The sequence below is a fragment of the Nycticebus coucang genome, chromosome 12 (assembly GCF_027406575.1).
Source record: "Nycticebus coucang isolate mNycCou1 chromosome 12, mNycCou1.pri, whole genome shotgun sequence".
NCBI classification, from domain to species: domain Eukaryota; kingdom Metazoa; phylum Chordata; class Mammalia; order Primates; family Lorisidae; genus Nycticebus; species Nycticebus coucang.
Genome location: NC_069791.1, coordinates 17,734,554 through 17,756,074, shown reverse-complemented (window position 1 = coordinate 17,756,074; position 21,521 = coordinate 17,734,554). Strand labels below are relative to the sequence as shown.

At 39.3% G+C, this 21,521-nt stretch overlaps 1 pseudogene; it reads right to left on the bottom strand.

Moving 5' to 3' along the window:
• Nucleotides 1–16,837: 16,837 nt before the first annotated feature.
• On the bottom strand, nt 16,838–20,333 carry LOC128561889 (Golgi SNAP receptor complex member 1-like; annotated as a pseudogene).
• Between the last annotated feature and the right edge of the window lie 1,188 nt (nt 20,334–21,521).

Genomic DNA, 21,521 nt, shown 5'->3' with positions numbered 1-21,521 from the left:
GAGCGATTTCTTGAGGCAACAGTTTGGCGTTCCTCAAGGAGCCTACCCCGCGGGGAGAGCTTGAGGAGGGCTCGCTCATTCTGACCGAGGAGCAGGCAGGTTGACCTCTCACTGAAGCAGGCCTCGCAGCTGCCTTGTCCGGTTTGCGGGAGCCACTGGCCACGTGTGTCATCTGAGCTCTCACATTGTGGCTAGTCCGAGAAGAGATGTAAGTCTAACATTGACGCCAGATTTAAAAGACTTAATTTAAAAAATATAAAATAGCTCATGAGCTACGTTTTGGGTATAGTAAGTTAAGTATATTATTAAAATTAACTTCATCTACTTTTAACTTTTTAATGTCGCTATTAATCGTTTTTAAATTACAAGGTGGCTGGCATATTTCTGTTGTACTGTGTTACCTTGAAGTATTAATATGGATTTGTCTGGAAAAGATGAGAAGGGCCTACAAAACAAATTAAAAAAAAAATCCATTACTGTTAGAAGATGTTTATAACACACAAATTACATTCACATTCATTGTTTCATCATCACAACAATTTTGTAAGATTTATTTGATATACTTAAAAAATCAAAGACTATCTCCTCCTCGCATTCATGGAAGGACCAGGTTCCTTGCATCTGGTGGCTCTGTCATCCCTTGGGGCAATGGAATAGTGCAGTTTGTGGGCCTTGGATAAAAGTGGAGAGCTGTTGTCAGTGATAGTAGGGGCCAGTCCTAGAAGTGGCATACATTATTCTCACCACATTCCCTTAGACAATGCATGTGCAAGGTCACATGGCCCCACCTAACTTGCAGGATGGCTGGGAAGTAATGTGTGTACCTAGTAGAAAAGGCAATGGGGTTGCTGAACACTGAGCACTGCCTTTGTCACACCTTGTTAAATTGAATATAACCAAGCACCTAAACCTGACGACCTAAAAAGAGTATTTGGGGAAAGTTGGTAGATACTATAATAGCCAGATTCTCCTCTCTGGAAAAACAATAAGTGTGAGATTGTATCCTTTAAAAAAAACAGAGAGAGAGAGAGAAAGAGAGAGTGGGTCGTTAATATTTAATAAACATCTAAATCATGCCAGAACCTTGTCTGAAACATCACAGGGAATAAATGCAAACCTCCTTTATATTACTCTTTGATCTGCAATCTCTTTAGCTATCAACAACCTCTGTGAGGTGTAACTGTTATCTCTACAAGGGTTTAGGGGTCTTAAGTGAGCAAGTCAGGAATTGAGCCCTGGTCTTCTAATCTGGTGCACCTGTCACCAGAGTAGTACCTTAACTTTCACAGAAATTATATGGACAGGTGTAAACTCTAATGCAGTGTTACAAGGTTGGGTAATTAAATATGCAGTGAATAGCAGGCAGATGATTCCATCTTTTTTTTTTTTTTTTTGGTAGAGTGCTGTGGTGTCACACTGCTCACAGCAACCTCCTAACTCCTGGGCTTAGGTGATTCTCCTATCTCAGCCTCCCGAGCAGCTGGGACTACAGGTGCCTGCCACAATGCCCAGCTATTTTTGTTGTTGCAGTTTGGGGCCAGGTTTCAACCCGCCACCCTTGGCACATGGGGCCAGCACCCTGACCACTGAGCCACAGGTGCTGCCCCTGATTCCGTCTTTTTAAGACTTTTTGGTAGAAGTGTTTCAAGATCAGCTTTGAAGGTGAAATACAAGAAAGGCATCCCACATAGCATCACAAAGCAGAAATGGACATGCTATGACTTGCTATGGTATGAAGAGCACACAGATGTGAAGCTGTCAGTCTAGAGTAGAGAAGAAATGAAATAGGAAAATTAATAGAAATAATATTATAAGAGATCAAGAATTTTTTTATTTGCTATGTGAGGTAATACTGACATGTTAGTAGTACTAATACTATTTAGTATTTGTCACAAATACTATATTTGTGTTTGTAAGGAAATTATATATGCAATGGTTCTAAATTATATCATTGTAAGGAAACTCGTTGGTCCTGTGCTGCCCTGTTGGTGGAATTCTGGCAACAAGAGAATGGGTGAGTTGAGCCCACAACTGGCTTCTAATGTGTGGAATACAGAGTTCTTTAGGACCCAGTAGTGCTTTTCATGGATTTCCGAGAGTCTCAGACATTTAAGCTTCCAAGTTTTCTACAGAACTTCAAAAGACTTTAAAAGATTCAGTCTGTTGCTTAGCTTTGGCTTCTTCATTTCTGAACTCCTGTTCTCCTGTGGTTTGAATAAGAAAAGACAAGGCAAATATTCACCAGTTTAGGAAATGATAGGGTTATAAAAGTTTTTTTTTTTATTAATCAGTTGATTTTAATGAATTACCAGCCTAGCTTATAAAAGCCTGTTGAACCATAATGGAACTACACTTTCAATGCTAATTAGAACCTAACCATGGTATATAATACGACTTTCCTTCCATTCCAAGTTTTGAAGATTGTTGTCAGAGATGAGTTTTCTACCAAAAGGGCAGTGGAGACAGTTGCTTCCTATGTGTCCATGGCTATAAAAGAAGGGGGAGGCTGAGGGAAGTCTTGGTTTAGGACTCCTCTGGGAAGTAGGGTAAGGGCTTTCTCCAGTGATTAGTAAATATTTATAGCTAACATTTGTATGACACATTACAGTTTACAAAATGCTTTTGTGAACATGTGATCATCATTCAGGGAGGAAAAGATTTTATTCGTAGTATACTTCAAGGAAATAGTGGTTTTCTTTGATATTTAAAATTTAGACCCACTACCTTTTATTTCTATAATCCCAGGCCGACCCACATAAGCCTGAGTTTCCTACTCTATAAAATGAATATCATCATACCTACTTCATAGGGCTGATATGAGAATATAGTAAGAATTCAATACATGATAAAGCTGAATAATGGATTCAAAGGGGACATTAGTAGGATGGGCAGTGAAAAGACAAGACAAAAAGATAAATTTTATTTCTGAATCTCAATTAAGTAGAAGAATTGGTTGGAATGGAGTGAACTAGAGGTATAGGGGGCACAGTGGGGTGCCTGAACTAGAAATTTGGGAGGGGTTGCAGTTGTTGGCAATAACTAGGTCTAGGGCATGATGGTGAGAATTCAGTGGCTGAGGTGGTAGGCACAATCATTTAATGTAAGAGAAAGTCAAGGAATTGAGAGGCAGAGTGTTAGCAGGGACAGTATTCAAAATCTTTAACTACCACTAGCCTGGGCATGGACCCATCAAAATAGAGGTAACCTATAGCTCTGGTGCAGGGTTCTGTAGGCACCTTGTTATTCCAGGTAATTCTCTTTGGTTTCTGAGTTATGGAGAGGTCAGAGCACTAAGGCATGACATCCAAGAGGATTTATATCCAAGGGGATTGACGGTGGATGTGAAAATATTTCAGTATTTTAGCAAGAAATAGTGCATACTTGTGTGCATGAGATGGATTGCTACATGGATGTTGAAGTTACCAAGAATGATGATGGTGTTATGGACAGTGGGATAGTAAGCCAGCTGATGGAGTCTCAAATGAAAGGAGAATGACCCAGGAGTGTGATAGGCGATAATAACAAGGAAGAGTAGTATGTAGAATGGCTTTATGGCATGTTCTTCAAGCAGCTGGTCATTATTTAGGGAGGAAGGAAGAAAATAGTACTTGAGGTAGCAATGAGGAGCAAATAGCTTAATCTTCTTTGAACCCTAGAGGGTAAATACAGTTTGAAACACACACATATATGTATATACACATACACACATATATATATTTGTGTGAGATATATATTTATGATTGAATATGTATTTGAAATATATTTTATGATACATGATAAGAAACATGTTTTACATTGTTATCTATCACATATAATTGAATATGTAAATTTCATATAATTTTCATAAAGCAATGTTTATCTTAACTATACATAGTGTAAGCCAGTGTTTTCTATTCTGTTACTTCATGTGAAAAGTTTTCTATTTACTACCAACTATATTGATTTCACCACTCACTAATGGGTTGCAACTAAGCATTTGAAAAGCCTCTGTATATAGGTTGTAGGATTAGAAAATAGCCACTCCTGGAGAGGGCTACAAGGGAGGCACGCTTGGTTCTTTTTTTTTTTTAGAGACAGAGTTTCACTTTATCACCCTCAGTAGAGTGCTATGGCATCACAGCTCACAGCAACCTCCAACTCCTGGGTTTAGGCAATTCTCTTGCCTCAGCCTCCCAAGTAGCTGGGACTACAGGCGCCCGCCACAACGCCTGGCTATTTTTTTGTTGCAATTTGGCCGGGGCTGGGTTTGAACCCACCACCCTCGGTATATGGGTCCGGCCATGCATGCTTGGTTCTTGAGGAATAGCTAGATTTCAGTTAGATAAAGAAAGTAAAAGGAACATTCATCAAGGAGGTTGAAGGATATAGGGATTTGTTTTTTATGACAGACACTGCGTTACAATATAAAGACTTAGGGCTTGTGTTGAGGTTGGAGTCTGATTCAAGTTAGGCAATTGTAGTGGACCATAATAGGAAAGAATCTCTATGACAGGGATGATCTGGTGGCCAAGGATTCTTGTGGTGAGTGTGGTAAGCAAGGATATAGGGCATGATAGGATTAGTAGTATTCTAGAAAGGTAATCAATTCTAATTTTATCCCCCTTCTTGGGACTAGTCTCTAAGCAGTGGTGAGGTGAGGTATAAGGGTTGGCTGGGCTGATTAGAATGTGTGTGTGGTAGAATGAGGGTCTCACTAGAAGTTCGCTGAGCTCTGGGGGCCCTCTTTCAATCCTATGGTAGATAGGATTTAGGCTACAAGAGGGCTGTATTTCCAGAAGCACCAGAGCTCTGAGGGTCCCTTACACTATACTTGGCAACGGGGCTGTGGTAGTGTCAGGTGTAACAAGTTCTGTGGCCTACCTTTAAATATTACTGTCCTTGATGTTGAGGGAGAGGGAAGAAGTGGCCTTACCAGGAAGTACTGTTTTCTTGTGTGCTCTTCAAACAGGAAAATTTTTATTAAAAAGATAATACGGGGGCGGTGCCTGTGGCTCAAGGAGTAGGGCGCCGGTCCCATATGCCGGAGGTGGCGCGTTCAAACCCAGCCAAAAACCAAAAGAAAAAAAAAAGATAATACGAAAGTGATGGGAATGAGGGTGTGGTAAAAATAGCAGTAAATTAAAAACCAAAAGTTTTTTAGTCCTGGCTGAGCCTCTGGGTGGCAGATCATATCCTTAACTTTATCTATCAAATTGGTATGTCATTCTTCTTGGCCTTATACCCTGTCGTGATGACTAAATTAAATAAAAACATAAGCATATGATATGAAATTTATAAAGTACCATTGAAATAGGAGATTTTGGCAATGGCCATTACTTGGCAGAGGTAGTTTGTAGTCAGCGCAGTGGACCCTAGGCAGCTGTCAGTGACAGTTAGTGTTGCAATCAGGGTAAGACTAGATGTGTAACATTTAAAGCCTTTTTTTTTTTTTTTGATACAGAGTTTCACTGTGTCGCCCTGGGTACAGTTCTGTGGAGTTACTGATCACAGCAACCTCAAGCTCCTGGGCACAATCGACCCTATTCCCTCAGCCTCCCAAGTAGTTGGGACTACAGGCACCGGCCACAATGCCCGGCTGTTTTTAGAGACAAGGTTTCCGTCTGGCTCAGGCTGGTCTCAAACCTGTGAGCTCAGGCGATCCTCCGCCTCAGCCTCCCAGAGTGCTAGAATTACAAGTATGAGCTAGCCATGCCTGGCCTATGACTCTTAACTTAAATTTTAAGTAGAACAAATTATTGAATCACTATAGACAAATACCTGACACCATCTAGTATTCAGTGGCAGAAAGAGTTAGAATCTGGGTTAAAAAAGTTCTTCTGAGATTCTAAATACCTATAGCATATAATGGTTGTAATAATACAGCCTCAAAATTGTTTTCCATATCAGTTTAGGATTATTTTCCTATTTCTTAGATCCTAAGGTGTCCCCTATTAGATGTAGGAAAAACCAAAGTACTTTTTCCTACTCTCTGCTCTCACTCAATACAATACTTCTGACACCAGATCTCTGGGATTTTTTCCTCACACACCAAGAAATTATTAAGTAGACATGAAGTCAGTGTTCTCTAATTTAACTCAATTTTGACACTGTCTTCCTGGAGATCACATCAGATTTCACAGGTTAAGGGCTCAGTTCTGCAAGACTGCCCCCTACTTCAGGTATCAATTGCAAGCCCTAGGTTTTGTTATATGCTTCTGACTGACCAGCTATTATATAAATTGGGATTCTCAGACCCTCCGTATTGGGTTTGATTAATCTGCTCAGGAAACATGGTTTATTACAAAGAATATTACAAAGGATACAAATAAACATCCAGATGAAGAAATACACAGAGTGGAGTCTGAAAAGGTCCCATACATAGGAGCTTCCATCTTCATGGAATTGAGCAATGATACCCCCATGGGATGTAGATATGTTCTTGTTTACCAACCTGGAAGCTCTTTGTACCCTGTAATTTTGGGTTTCCATGGCGCTTCATTATGCAGGCACGATTGATTATGTCATTGGCCATTAGTGCTCAACTCAACCTTTTGCTCCTCTTCTGCCCCAGGAGAATCAATCGTCCTGCCAAATACGTAATTTAGTCCTCATTTGTAATACTCAACATATACCAATAAGAAAAGATGAATAGAAGTCATGTTTGACTTCTGCAATTATAAGAGGTGTTCAAAGTGGTAACCATCTGTGTTTAGACACTTCTGATTACAGAGAACTACTGCTTGAATAACACTGACCGAAGTGTCCATTTGTATCACTGCATGTGCCATTTTAATTTCTTCCCAAAGTACTGCCACTGTCGCTGGTTTTTCTATGGCATACCACATTCTTTAAGAATATTTAAGAATACCCCATAGATAGAAGTTGACAGGTGTTAAGTCAGGGAATTGTGGGGTAAACTCAACCATACCTCTTTATCTTATCCATTGTCCTGGCAAATTCTTATCAAGATAAGACTTATCCTAATGCATGTAATAATCTTGGGATGAAAAGTTTCCATTTTGCTGTTTAAAAATGTTGTCATATGCACGTTCCACTAACTCCTGTCTCACTTGCACATTATTTAGTTAGACTTCTGTGGTGAACGTGTGTAGACTTTTCCACACCTTGTTTACAGAAGAAGCGGGCCTTGTTACTGTGTGAGATTTCCTGGATTTTCCTTTGTGAGCATCATGCACTATACCATGCACCTCCACTTAAGAATGTGTGCAATTGTTAGGCATATTGGAGATTCTGTTGCTTACTCATGCCTCCCTTGTCATTGTACTTCCACAATGTTCTCAAATTTCAAATACCACTTCAAAATGGTCTTGCACTCCTTGAATGATAACTATGCTTCTACTGTTTTCTTTATCCTGCCTGTTGCATAGTGATGCTAGCATTCATTTGATTAATGCAGTCTTTTGAGTAAATGTCATGTGACACATCGCTACTGTAATTCAGTCTGACTTCAAAAAGTAACACACAGATAGCATCTCATTTGGCCCCCCAGTATTTTCAAATAACTAAAAGAGAAGATTTTGAGTGTTCCCAACCCAAGGAAATGCTTGAGGTGATGGACATGCTACTTCCCCTGACTTGATCATTACATATTGAACACATGTATCAGAATATCACTTTGTACCATAACTATGTACAATTATTACATGTATATTAAAAACTTAAATCAAGAAAAGTCCCATTCATAGTAATTACAAAAATAATAAAATTCATAGGCATACATTTCACAGAGGAGGTGAAATATTTACACATGGAAACTAAAAAGCATTAATAAAGAAATTAAGACACATATAAAATGGAAAGATATTTCATGTTCATGGATCGGAAGAATAAATATTAAAATGACCATACTGTCTATGACAGTCTAATAGATTCAGTGGCATCAAATTTTCCTATTGAAGTTTCAATGGCATTTTTCACAGAAATAGAAAAAGCAATCCTAAAATATCTATGGAACCATAAAAGTCCTTGAATAGTCAAAGCAATTTTGAGCAAAAGGATGAAAGCTGACGACATCACACTATCTGACTTCAAAGTATCCTACAAAGCTATAGTAGTCAAAACAGCATGGCACTGGCATAAAAAAAGACACACAAAACAATGGAACAAAATAGAATCCAGAAAAATATTTATGCACTTATGGCCGATTTTTGATGAAGATGCCAAGAACATACAATTGGGAAAGGATTGTCTCTTAAATGTGTATTATTATCACAATGGGGTAATCACATGCAAAAGAATTAAATTAGGTCCCAATTTCACAACATACATTCAAGTTAGTTAAAAATGAATTAAAGACTAAATGTAAGACTAGAATCTAAAATCTGCTAAAATAAAACATAGTGACGAGCTCTATGACATTGATCTAGGCAGTAATTTTTTGGCTATGACTCAGAAAGCACAGGCAATAAAACCAAACAGAGACAAACTGAATTACATCAAACTAAAAAGCTTTTGCAAAATAAAGAAAACAATCAACAAAAGGACATTGGAAACCCATGTGAGAGGGTGTGGGTGGTAAATACTTACCTATTGGATACAGTGAACACTAGTTGGATGATGGGCATGCTAAAAGGTGTAACTTAAGCATTATACAAGTATCAACATAATAAAAACATTTGTACTCCATTAATGTTTCAAAATTTCTTAAATACTGGTGAAAAGCAAGGGGAAAAAAAACAACAGTGAAGAGATAGCGTACAGATTGGGAGAAAATACTTACAAACCATACATCTAATAAGGGATTAATATCCAAAATATATAAGGAACTCAATAGTAAGAAAAACCCAATTAAAAAATGGGCAAAAGACTTGAATAGATATTTCTTTAAAGAATACATACAAATGGCCAACAAATATATTTTTAAAATGCTCAACACCACTAATTATCAGGGAAATGCAAATAAAAACCACATGAGATATCACCTCACACATGTTAGAATGACTATTTTCAAAGAGATAAAACAATTTGACAAATTTCTGGATAAAGGGAATGCTTGGACACTATTAGTGGGAATGTAAATTAGTACAATCATTATGAAATACAGACATTTCTCAAAAATTAGAAATACAACTATCATATGATCCAGCAATCCCACTTGTGGGCATATGTATATTCAAAGGACATGAAACCAATACTTCAATTGTATGTTCTTGCCCTCCTGTATTTATTTCAGCATTATTCAAAATAGCCAATCTATGAAATCAACCTAACTGTCCACTGCCTGATGAATGGATAAAGAAAATATGGCCACACACACACACAAATGCTTTCCAGCCTTTAAAAAGAAGAAAATTCTGGACAAGACCCCAGGAATCTCTGGCTGGTGGGATCTGCACATAAACATCCCTTTGAGGACACAAGGAGTCAGTGAGAGACTTCTGGATCCCATGAGGAGGACAAAGGCAGTGGAAAACTGGCAAGTGGTTGAGTTTGTTCATTCGGTCTAATCTCACCGGTAACTGTAAGGACAGCAGCAGTGAGATTGCAAAATGGAAGGGCCTTACCCGTGAGCTATTTTGTTTTTTTTGGACTTGGCATGCAGTTGAACTACCTTGGGAGAACTTGGGCAAGAGTGCAGAAGACTGTTAGTGTTGTCTAGAGCCCCAGACTGAGCTGCTGAGCCGGACAGAGCTAATACTGTTCAGCTGTGGGCGGCAGAGCCATTGTGGGAGAAGTGCCCTGGAGACTTCCACCCTCAAGGTCACAGAAAAAGGATTGGGTGGGAGCAAGTAATCTAGTGACTGAGCAGCCTAAAGGCGGGGACTGAGACACCTTACAGCCTTACCGCTCAGGGCCATAAAGTGAGACCAGTTTTGGCATATTGGGTAAGTGGAAAACCACTTCAGAAGTGATCCCAGTGACAAGTACTTTCCTGGGAAATCTCCTGCTTAGCCAAGGTTAGCAGTTTAAAGTGCCTTTCAGAGGGCTGAGGAGAGATTTAGGTTCTCCAACCTGTGGGGTTTGAGAAATCAGCAGAGGCCTCCAGTCTCCATCTCGTCCAGGCGTATCAGCATTGTGATTAACATCTCATACCTGAGAAGATCACCTGTTGCCCAGACAATATTCAGCAAGATATATATACTGCTTTGTTTTTGTTTTGTTTTGTTGTTGTTGTTCTTGTTTTGCTTTGTAATTTCAAAGCAAAACATTTTTCTTTTCTTCTTTTCTTCTTTTTTCTAGTTTAAATATAATTTTCCATTGTTGCCCTTTTCAACGATTAGAACTTCATTTTTGCTAGTGTTTCTACCCTATTATTTGTTTTTTTCCCCCAATTTTATCTCCTAAATTTTTCTGTTTGTTTGTTTTGGTTTGATTTATAGCATTTTTGTCTTTCCTCTGTACTTGGTGGAGGTTCTGTACTGTATCCAAACAGGCTAGCAAAGAGCTGCTGGCCTTAAGGGAACCACTCAACCCAGCACTCCCAGAGGTTGGGGGTTTTTTAAGTTGGGTCAAAGTGCCCTACTGTACACCTATATTGCTCCTGTCTCCCTCTTTCTGTGCCTCTCTTCTTTTTGTCAATGTTTCCTTTTACCCACACCCTCTCCTTTCTCTTTTTTCTTTCCTTTTCTTTTTTTTTTTTCTTTCTTTTTTCCCTTCTTATTGTTCACCTTTCCCATCCTTCTGGTCCTGTACCAAAAGGACTTATCAAAACCCTAGTCCAGAGGCATGGCAACTTAAAGAGCAAGAGAAAATGAAAGGAAAATCAGGGCAAGGAAACAGATAAAAGAAATCACTCATGAGAAAGAATCAGCAGAAAAATCCTGGCAACATGAAAAACCAGTCCAGAGCAACCCCCCCAAGGGACCATGAGGTAGCTACTGCAGAGGATTCCACCTATAAAGAAATGTTAGAAATGACAGAAAGGGAATTTAGAATACAGATGATGAAAACAATGAAGGAAATGATAGAAACAATGAAGGAAACTGCTGATAAAGTGGAAAATAACCAAAAGGAAATCCAAAAACAGAATCAAATAAGAGATGAACGATATGAAGAATGTAGAAAGGATATAGCAGAGCTGAAGGAACTGAAACAGTCAATTAGGGAACTTAAAGATACAATAGAAAGTATCAACAACAGATTAGACCATGCAGAAGAAAGAATCTCAGACGTAGAGGACAAAGCTCTTGAGATAACTCAGATAGTTAAAGAGGCAGAAAAGAAGAAAGAGAAAGCAGAACGTTCACTGACAGAATTACGGGACGTTATGAAGTGTTCAAACATACGAGTTATAGGTATCCCAGAAAGAGAAGAAGAATGCCCCAGGGGAATGGAAGCCATACTAGAGAATATTATAAATAAAAATTTCCCAAATATCACCAAAGATTCTGACACACTGCTTTCAGAGGGATATCGGATCCCAGGTTGCCTCAACTCTAACCGAGCTTCTCCAACACACATTGTGATGAACCTGTCCAAAGTCAAGACCAAAGAAAAGATTCTTCAAGCTGCCAGGAGTAAGCGCCAGTTGAACTATAGGGGCAAATCCATCAGGGTGACTGCAGACTTTTCTAATGAAACTTTCCAAGGAAGAAGACAGTGGTTATCTACCTTTAATCTACTTAAACAGAACAATTTCAAGCCCAGAATTCTATATCCTGCTAAACTAAGCTTTCAAATTGATGGAGAAATGAAATCATTTACTGATATACAAACATTGAGGAAATTCACAACAAGACCAGCTCTAGAGGAAATACTTCAACCTGTTCTACACACTGACCATCACAATGGATCAACAGCAAAGTAAGAACTCAGAAATTAAAGGACAGAACCTAACTTCCACACCGATGCAAAAGATAAAACTAAGCAATGGACTCTCCCAAAATATGAATAGAACACTACCACACTTATCAATTATCTCAATAAATGTTAATGGCTTGAATTCCCCACTGAAGAGGCATAGATTGGCTGACTGGATTAAAAAACATAAGCCATCCAGTCAGCCAATCTATGCCTCTTCTGAAGAGGCATAGATTGGCTGACTGGATTAAAAAACATAAGCCATCCGGGCGGCGCCTGTGGCTCAGCGAGTAGGGCGCCAGCCCCATATGCCAAGGGTGGTGGGTTCAAACCCAGCCCCGGCCAAACTGCAACCAAAAAATAGCCGGGCGTTGTGGCGGGCGCCTGTAGTCCCAGCTGCTCGGGAGGCTGAGGCAAGAGAATCGCGTAAGCCCAAGAGTTAGAGGTTGCTGTGAGCGGTGTGACGCCACGACACTCTACCCGAGGGCGGTACAGTGAGACTCTGTCTCTACAAAAAAAAAAATAAATAAAAAAAAAAAAACATAAGCCATCCATTTGCTGTCTGCAGGAAACACGCCTAACTTCAAAAGATAAATTAAAACTCCAAGTTAAGGGTTGGAAGACAATTTTTCAGGCAAACGGAATTCAGAAGAAAAGAGGAGCTGCAATCTTATTTTCAGATACATGTGGATTTAAAGCAACTAAAGTCAAAAAAGACAAAGATGGTCACTTTATATTGGTCAAGGGAAAAATACAAAAAGAAGATGTTTCAATTCTAAATATTTATGCACCCAATTTAAATATTCCTAGATTATTGAAACAGACCTTACTGGGTCTGAAGAATATGATATCCTATAATACCATAATAACAGGGGACTTTAACACTCCTCTTACAGAGCTGGACAGATCCTCTAAACAGAAATTAAACAAAGATATAAGGGACTTAAATGAGACCCTAGAACAACTATGCTTGATAGACACATATAGAACACTCCATCCCAAAGATAAAGAATATACATTCTTCTCATTGCCCCATGGAACATTCTCCAAAATTAATCATATCCTAAGCCACAAAAAAAACCTCAACATGATCAAAAGAATTGAAATTTTACCTTGTATCTTCTCAGACCATAAGGCACTAAAAGTGGAACTCAACTCCAACAAAAACATTCAACCCCACACAAACGCATGAAAATTAAACAACCTTCTGTTGAATGACAGGTGAGTGCAGGAAGAAATAAAACAGGAAATCATTAACTTCCTTGAGCATAACAACAATGACGACACAAGCTACCAAAACCTTTGGGATGCTGCAACAGCAGTTTTGAGAGGAAAATTTATCACTTTAGATGCCTACATTCAGAAAACAGAAAGAGAGCGCATCAACAAACTCACAAGCCATCTTATGGAAGTCTAAACCCAGTAGAAGAAAAGAAATATCTAAAATTAAATCAGAGATCAATGAAATTGAAAACAAAAGAATTATTCAGAAAATTAATGAAACAAGGAGTTGGTTTTTTGAAAAAATAAATAAAATAGATAAATCTTTGGCCAGACTAACTAGAAATAGAAAAGTAAAATCTCTAGTAATCTCAATTAGAAATGATAAAGGGCAAATAGCAACTGATGCTACAGAGATACAAGAGATCATCTTTGAATACTACCAGAAACTCTATGCTCAGAAATTTGACAATGTGAAGGAAATGGATCAATATTTGGAATCACACCCTCTCCCTAGACTAAGCCAGGAAGAAACAGAGCTCTTGAATAGGCTGATTTCAAGCACTGAGATTAAATAAACAATAAAAAAAGCTTCCAACAAAAAAATGCCCTGGTCTGGATGGCTTCACAGCAGAATTCTATCAAACCTTCAAGGAAGAGCTTATTCCTGTACTGCAGAAATTATTCCAAAAAATTGAGGAGGAAGGAATCTTCCCCAACACGTTCTATGAAGCAAACATCACCCTGATACCAAAACAAGAGAAAGACCCAGCTAAAAAGGAGAACTTCAGACCAATTTCACTAATGAATATAGATGCAAAAATTCTCAACAAAATCCTAGCCAATAGATTAAAGCTTATCATCAAGAAAGTCATGCATCATCATCAAGTAGTTTTCATCCCAGGGATGCAAGGCTGGTTTAACATACGCAAGTCCATAAACGTTATCCACCATATGAACAGAAGCAAAAATAAAGACCATATGATCCTCTCAATAGGTGCAGAAAAAGCATTCAATAAAATCCACATCCTTTCTAATTAGAACACTGAGGAGTATATGCATAGGTGGTGCATTTCTGAAACTGATTGAAGCTATCTGTGACAAACCCACAGCTAATATTTTACTGAATGGAATAAAACTGAAAGCTTTTCCTCTTAGAACTGGAACCAGACAAGGTTTTCCTCTGTCACCATTACTATTCAACATAGTGCTGGAAGTTCTAGCCAATACAATTAGGCAAGAGAAGGAAATAAACGGAATCCAAATGGGAGCAGAGGAGGTCAAACTCTCCCTCTTTGCTGACAACATGATCTTATACTTAGAGAACCCCAAAGACTCAACCACAAGACTCCTGGAAGTCATCAAAAAATACATTAATGTCTCAGGATATAAAATGAATGTCCACAAATCAGTTGCCTTTGTCTACGCCAGTAATAGTCAAGATGGGAGGCTAATTAAGGACACAACTCCCTTCACCATAGCTTCAAAGAAAATGAAATATCTAGGAATATACCTAATGAAGGAGGTGAAGGACCTCTATAAAGAAAATTATGAAATCCCAAGAAAGAAATAACAGAGGTTATTAAAAAATGGAAGAACATACCATGCTCATGGCTGGGAAGAATCAACGTTGTTAAAATGTCCATACTTCTTAAAGAAATCTACCTATTCAATGCCATTCCTATTTAAATACCAACATCACACTTTCAAGATTTGGAAAAATGATTCTGCGTTTTGTATGGAACCAGAAAAAAACCCGTATAGCTAAGGAAGTTCTTAGTAATAAAAACAAAGCCGGGGGCATCACCATACCAGATTTTAGTCTGTACCACAAAGCCATAGTGGTCAAGACAGCATAGTACTGGCACTAAAATAGAGCCATAGACATTTGGAATCAAATAGAAAACCAGGAAATTAAACTAACATCTTACAACCCCTTAATCATCAATAAACCAAACAAGAACATACCTTGTGGGAAGACCCCTATTCAATAAATGGTGCTGGGGGAACTGGTTATTCACATGTAAAAGACTGAAACTGGACCCACACCTTTCTCCACTCACAAAAATTGATTCAAGATGGATAAAGGACTTAAATTTAAGGCATGAAACAATAAAAATCCTCAAAGAAAGCATAGGAAAAACATGGGAAGATATTGGCCTGGGGAAAGACTTGATGAAGAAGCTTGTGGTGGTAATTGCAACAACAACAAAAATAAACAAATTGGACTTAATTAAACTGAAAAGCTTCTGTACAGCTAAGGGGACAACAACCAAAGCAAATAGACAACCTACACAATGGGAAAGGGTATTTGCATATTTTGAATCAGACAAAAGCTTGATAACTAGGATTTATAGAGAACTCAAATTAATCCACATGAAAAAAGTCAACAATCCCATATATCAATGGGCAAGAGTCATGAATAGAAACTTCTCTAAAGAAAACAGACGAATGGCTAACAAACATAAGGAAAAAATACTCATCATCCCTATAATAGTTATTAGAGAAATGCAAATCAAAAACACCCTGAGATACCATCTAACCCCAGTGAGAATGGCCCACATCACAAAATCTCAAAACTGCAGATGCTGGCGTGGATGTGGAGAGAAGGGAACACTTTTACACTGCTGGTGGGACTGCAAACTAATACAACCTTTTTGGAAGGAAGTATGGAGAAACCTCAAAGAACTCAGGCTAGACCTCCCATTTGATCCTGCAATCCCATTACTGGGCATCTACCCAGAAGGAAAAAAATCCTTTTATCATAAGGACACTTGCACTAGACTGTTTATTGCAGCTCAATTTATAATCGCCAAAATGTGGAAACAGCCTAAATGCCCACCAACCCAAGAATGGATTAACAAGCTGTGATATATGTACACCATGGAATACTATTCAGCCTTTAAAAAAATGGAGACTTTACATCCTTTGTATTAACCTGGATGGAAGTGGAACACATTATTCTTAGTAAAGCATCATAAGAATGGAGAAGCATGAATCCTATATACTCAATTTTGATACGAGGACAATTAGGACACAGTGGGGTGGGGGAAGGGGAGAGCAGAGAGAGAAAGAAAGGAAGGGGTGGGGAAAGGAAAAGCAGAGAGAGGGAAGGAGGGAGTGCGGTGGGTGTGGTGTGTGCCACACTTTTTGGGGAAAAGACACGATTGTAAGAGGGACTTCACCTAACAAATGCAATCAATGTAACCTGGTTTCTTGTACCCTCAATGAATCTTCAACAATAAAAAAAAAAAGGACAAAAGGTATTTTACAGTGTTTTCCATTTCAGACAACCTCAGACATGCTGAAGTTGGCCTTTAGCATCTCAAAGAATCTATGAAAAACAGAATTTTCCTTGAATACCAAAGGAATTGAGGACACAAAGTAGAAATTTACAGCACAGATCATCAAGAAAGGGCTTGTGATTTTTCATCATAAGTGTAAAATAAGAGAACAAAAATTATTTTTACTCACGACTCAATCTGGTGGCAAAAAGAAAAGCAGTCTTTGGATATAGAGAAACCTGGTTTTCTGAAGAGTCACTCTATGAGATCTGGCTTATCATCAGGCTTCAACACTACCACTGAAACACGGAAACTCTGTTTTTGATTGATTGATTGGTTTACTTACCTCCTGAGGAGACAAAAGCAACTGAAAACTTTTTTTTTTTAAGTAAAACCAGAAAAATGTGTGTTAGAAAAGATAGCACAGAAAAACCGTGGCTTTGACCATATCCCAGAGTTCATCACTGTCAGTCTTGAATTCATTTGGCTGATCAGGCTAATTATTAGCGCAGTCAACTTCTCCCTCCTACATTTTCTAGTTCCAGATAAGGGCATGAAAGTGGTGGCTGTCACATTTCCATGGAGATGTCCCATCAATGAAAAGCAAACAGCAGCAATAGGATGGTACAGATAGCAAAAATACCACCAAGGATGAGTGAGTCCCGCCGTTTCCTAAGGTTGATCCTCTGGATCAGGCTGTTCACAGCAGGAAAACGATTGGCCAAAGTGTTCATTTTGCTGTGAATTGACTTCAACATTCCTCTCGTAAAGTACTATTTTCTTTTGTTGCCATAGCAATGCTTATCATCTCTTCTATCAGACGATTTGAGTTTTAAAAATAATTCAATTCTTCTATTGTTTACTCCAGACTCACTTTTGTATGACTCAATATCTTTTCATACTGATCCTATGAGATTCCCTCTTTCCTGTATTGCCATAAAGTTTGCTTTGGTTTTATAGAATTCATGTGTATAATCCTGCAAAATGTCTCTATGCTGCTATAATGCATGCATTAATGCTGTATTCTAGGAGAGGGGACACCTGCACTGTTGAGAATATTCTGCTATTTTATCATTTGCTCCTGTAAACCTTGCCAGTAGCTGTTCAATCTCAATTGACGTTGTCTCAAACATTCTGTCCTGGCTTGATCCATTCAAAGGGGGTGTTGTGTCAGAACTGCTGCGTCTTCTATCTCTGGCATTGCTGTAACTGACTGTAACTTATACATAGTTTACTGAAGGAAACTAGTTTCAGGTCAAGTTCATTCTCCAGCTGTCGAGCCTGTTTCCTGAGATTAGGGAAGCCCCACTCTTCTGCTTGGCCACTCCAGAGGCCTGGCTTTTTCCTCTGCTGCCTCTCCCAAGATCTTTCCTTAGCCCCTCTGGTTCTCACGGGACCCACCTGGAGGCCTCCTCGCTCTCACCTTTCTGCAGTAGTCTTAAATAAAGTCTTGCTTGCCTGTTTAACTCCAGTGTAATATTTGCTTGGACAATATGTACCAATGGGTGGATTTTTTAAATTTTGTTTTATGTCAGAATATTATGGGGGTACAAATGCCTTCGTTATATAAATTGCTTTTGCATAGTTCGAGTCAAAGTTATAAGTGTACCCATCATCTAGATAGTCTACACTATATCCATTAGGTGTGAACTTTGGATTTAATATTAACTCATGTGCAGAGGGTTGAATTGAATAATTTCTTAGTTCATAGCACATCATCATCATACATTGAAAGGCTCTACTCTTGTTTCACAGGTTTTTTTTTTTAAACCTGTAGTCCACTCTCCTGCCCATAGATACCTATATGCATTCTTGAATTGTTGTGAGTGGTTGCATTTTTAAAACAAAAAAATGAGATTACTGTATAGTTGCTAGAAAATAAGAGTAAATTATATATATTTGATGTGGATATGTTTATTTGCCTAGAAAATTCAAGATACTCTAAAAACAAAAGTATGAGAACTACTGAAAACTAAAAAGAGAATTTCATAATATGAATGATGCATCTATTAATGTTCACTTACAGAAAATAGAATCCACTCTATTTAAAAAAATTTTTAAATATGAAGTGGTACAAAATAATAATTATGGGAAGGGTTTAAAGAAGAGTCTTTATTCTCAGATTCTCTGATGTAAATCCTTGCACTGAGAATAGCTTTACCTTTGTCTCAGTTGGAAAAGACTGATGATGGCATTACAGGAAGCCACTGAATCAGGAAGCTATTGTTGTTACTGCTGAATGCAGGGTTCCTAGACACCTGTCTCCATTGTAGCAACACCTGCTTGGTCTAGAAGCCAAATGCTGAATTGGGATGTAGTTGCTATAGTTGCTGCCTGAGAATCATTTCTCTCTCTACCAGGATTTATATAATCAAAATGCATTCAATTAATTGGTACTAAACCATGTCAGAAGGTTACTTTTTAGCTTTATAGATTTTAAACTCTAGGATATTGAAATAAATCTGAAAATACTCAACCTACTATCTGCTATACTGAGTACAAGATGAGTATACAGAACTCAAAAGCTTTTCCTGTACTAGAAATTGCTTCTATTATAGAAATAGGAAAACATACTCAAAATGACAACAAAACGCTAAAATTCTTAGAGGCAAATCTTATAAGAAAAAGTAATATTTCTTTGAAGGACATGAAACAATATATGAAGAGATTGAGAAATAATTTCTATTTATGGTTGGAAGGACTTACAATGAAATATCGATTTTCTTTAAATAAGTATGTGAAACTGATAAGTGTTTAATTGGAATACTAATGATTTTTCTATAATTTGATAAAAAATTCTTGATATGCAAGTAGAATAATAAATTCTTAAGAATAGACAATAAAGGGATGAAAATGATAACTAGTTAAAGCATGTTGAAGGCTTCTTTGTTTAGAACAATTAATACGTTTTGTGAAGAAAGAGGCAAATGAATATAAAATAAATCTAGACAGACTTTCTAAACTATGTCACAAAGATATTATTTCTCTTCTGTGACATAGAGCCCATCAGAGGCGGCTATCCATCCATAATACAAAACTGTTTACATCCCTTTCATTTTATGCATGAATAATTTCTGAATTATTTTAGTTTCAGATAAAAAGATATTAGAAGAGAACTTGCAGACTGCACACAATTGTGAGATAAGGGAGACCTTCTTCACAAAGAGAGGAAATATTGATACAGGCCAGAACCTACCAGAGATTCCACAGAAAGAAGTTACAAAGCAGAACAAGAAGGAGCAAGATTTCTCCAGAGATCAGCTTCTGAGAGGCTTGGAGCCCAGCAGAAAGGCTGCTACTGGCATCTCAGGGCTCCAGGGTATGGGGCATATGCAGCTCCCCACAATCCACAGCAGAGCTACATGAGGCCATACCAGCCTGAGCCTGGTCCAACCCCTTAGCCCCCAGTGAGTGCTACCACCACCACCACCACCTCATTCCACTAGTCCCAGGACACTGCATCGCCACTAGAAAGGCAGCCAGAGCCAAGAAAGTTGCAAGCACACCTCTCCTCCCAGGGAAGGTTCCTCTCCACCACTGGAAGAGTTTATCCTGAAGCCACCCCATCAGAAGATCTCAAAAGAAGCTTGGCACCTGTAGGCTCAAAGTGGAAGATACCAGTTGAAAGAAAGTAGTTTCAGGTTTACAAAAAAAAATGATTCAAAAGTACACAAGAAGATGGCAAACTAGAAGCAGCCCATGAGCACACCACTCTCATGGAAAGCAGTGTAGACTGCAGGCAGATGTCCACCTACAGACAGCTCTTCTCAGAGGAACTCTGTAAAATCACAGAGAAGCAAGGTGGGACACTCAAAGTGAAGGAGAAGGAGCCTGGGTGATACATTTGACAAAACTGAAGATATCTATGTGGAAGCTTCTACACATGGAGAAGATTAGGAGGATAGAGCAATGGGGCACCATGTTCACAGTGTGGGCTCTGTGGCCGAATTGTGAGAGGGCTCTCTACACTGACATAGGCCTCTTTCTGGATGGACCTGGGACCTGTGTCAAATCTGTGCAGTCATTGCACTGGACAACAGGCACAGTAAGGACCTGGCAGCAGCCAATCCAGGTCTCTGCAGCTGACATCATCAGATGCTCTCAGATGCACAATGCCAGGGTGGCACAGGACTCAGTTTTGCAGTAGTAGCCTTCACATTGCCTCCACCAGGATGGGGGTTGGGGGAGAGAGCAGACTAAGCGGAGTTTCCTCTAAGCAGTCCCCTGTGACGGGAAGCCAAGCACTCCTCCCCTCCAGTGCAGTGGCTTACAAGCAGAGGAGTCAACTGGGGTGCAACAATGTCTAACCTGGAAGTTTTGGATGACTGCTTCAGCAGGTCATGGGGGCAGGGAGATCTCTGTGGTCCCTGGACTGTTGTATCAACCTCTACTTACGTGATAGACATCAGTAGTCCCAGAGCCTGCAGAGCAGCTCACTACCTGCTTGACCCTGCCTCCAGCCTCGAGGTCAGATTGGCCTGCTGCTGACAGGGCCCAGCTTCCAGCTCTGAGGCCCTGCTCAGGAGTACTGCTTTTGGTTCCTTCCAGTCCTGGCTCTGAGGCTCTCATGCTAGAGCCCAAGGTTCCCAGAACTCTCACAAGGGCTGGGACATTGCTGATGAGATTCCAGCTCCTAGGAGAGCTCCATGACATTCCGGAGCTGCACCTGTACTCCCAAGACCCTATCCCCGAGTCTCCACCACTGCCACAAGGCCAGTGGAACTGCTTCAAGGTCCAGCACTCGGCCAGGGACCCCACAGCCTTGAGCTGTCATTACCCCGGGAACTGGTTTGAGCAAATGCCAAAGCCTGAGAACCTATGACCCTGCCTAGATAGCTTCACTCAGCTGCCATTGTCATCTCTGTGAGGAGACCCTTGGGCAGAGCAATTTCTGCAAGGCCAGTCTCCATGGTCAGGGTCTCACTCAGTTACCAACTTCAACCTTCTACCACTATTTGGGGAACAACCCAACACCCAGTACAAAGATTATCCAGCACAGACTTCAATAGTGGTAATCATAAGTGAACAGGACAAATCAGAACAGCCACATTACAGGCTTCTAGTGCACACACCCCTCTCCTGTCACATCTACACTCCATAGTAGGTAAAAGAGTGCCATGTGGGTACTCCCTTCTTCTAATTAAGCAGGAGAGTTCCCATCAAAGACCAGATACTCTGCAAACCCATTAGCCCTGAGTTGAGAAAGGAGGTTTTAGATGAGAAGAAACCAGCAAAAAACAAACAAACAAACAAACCCTGGTAACATGAAAAACCAAA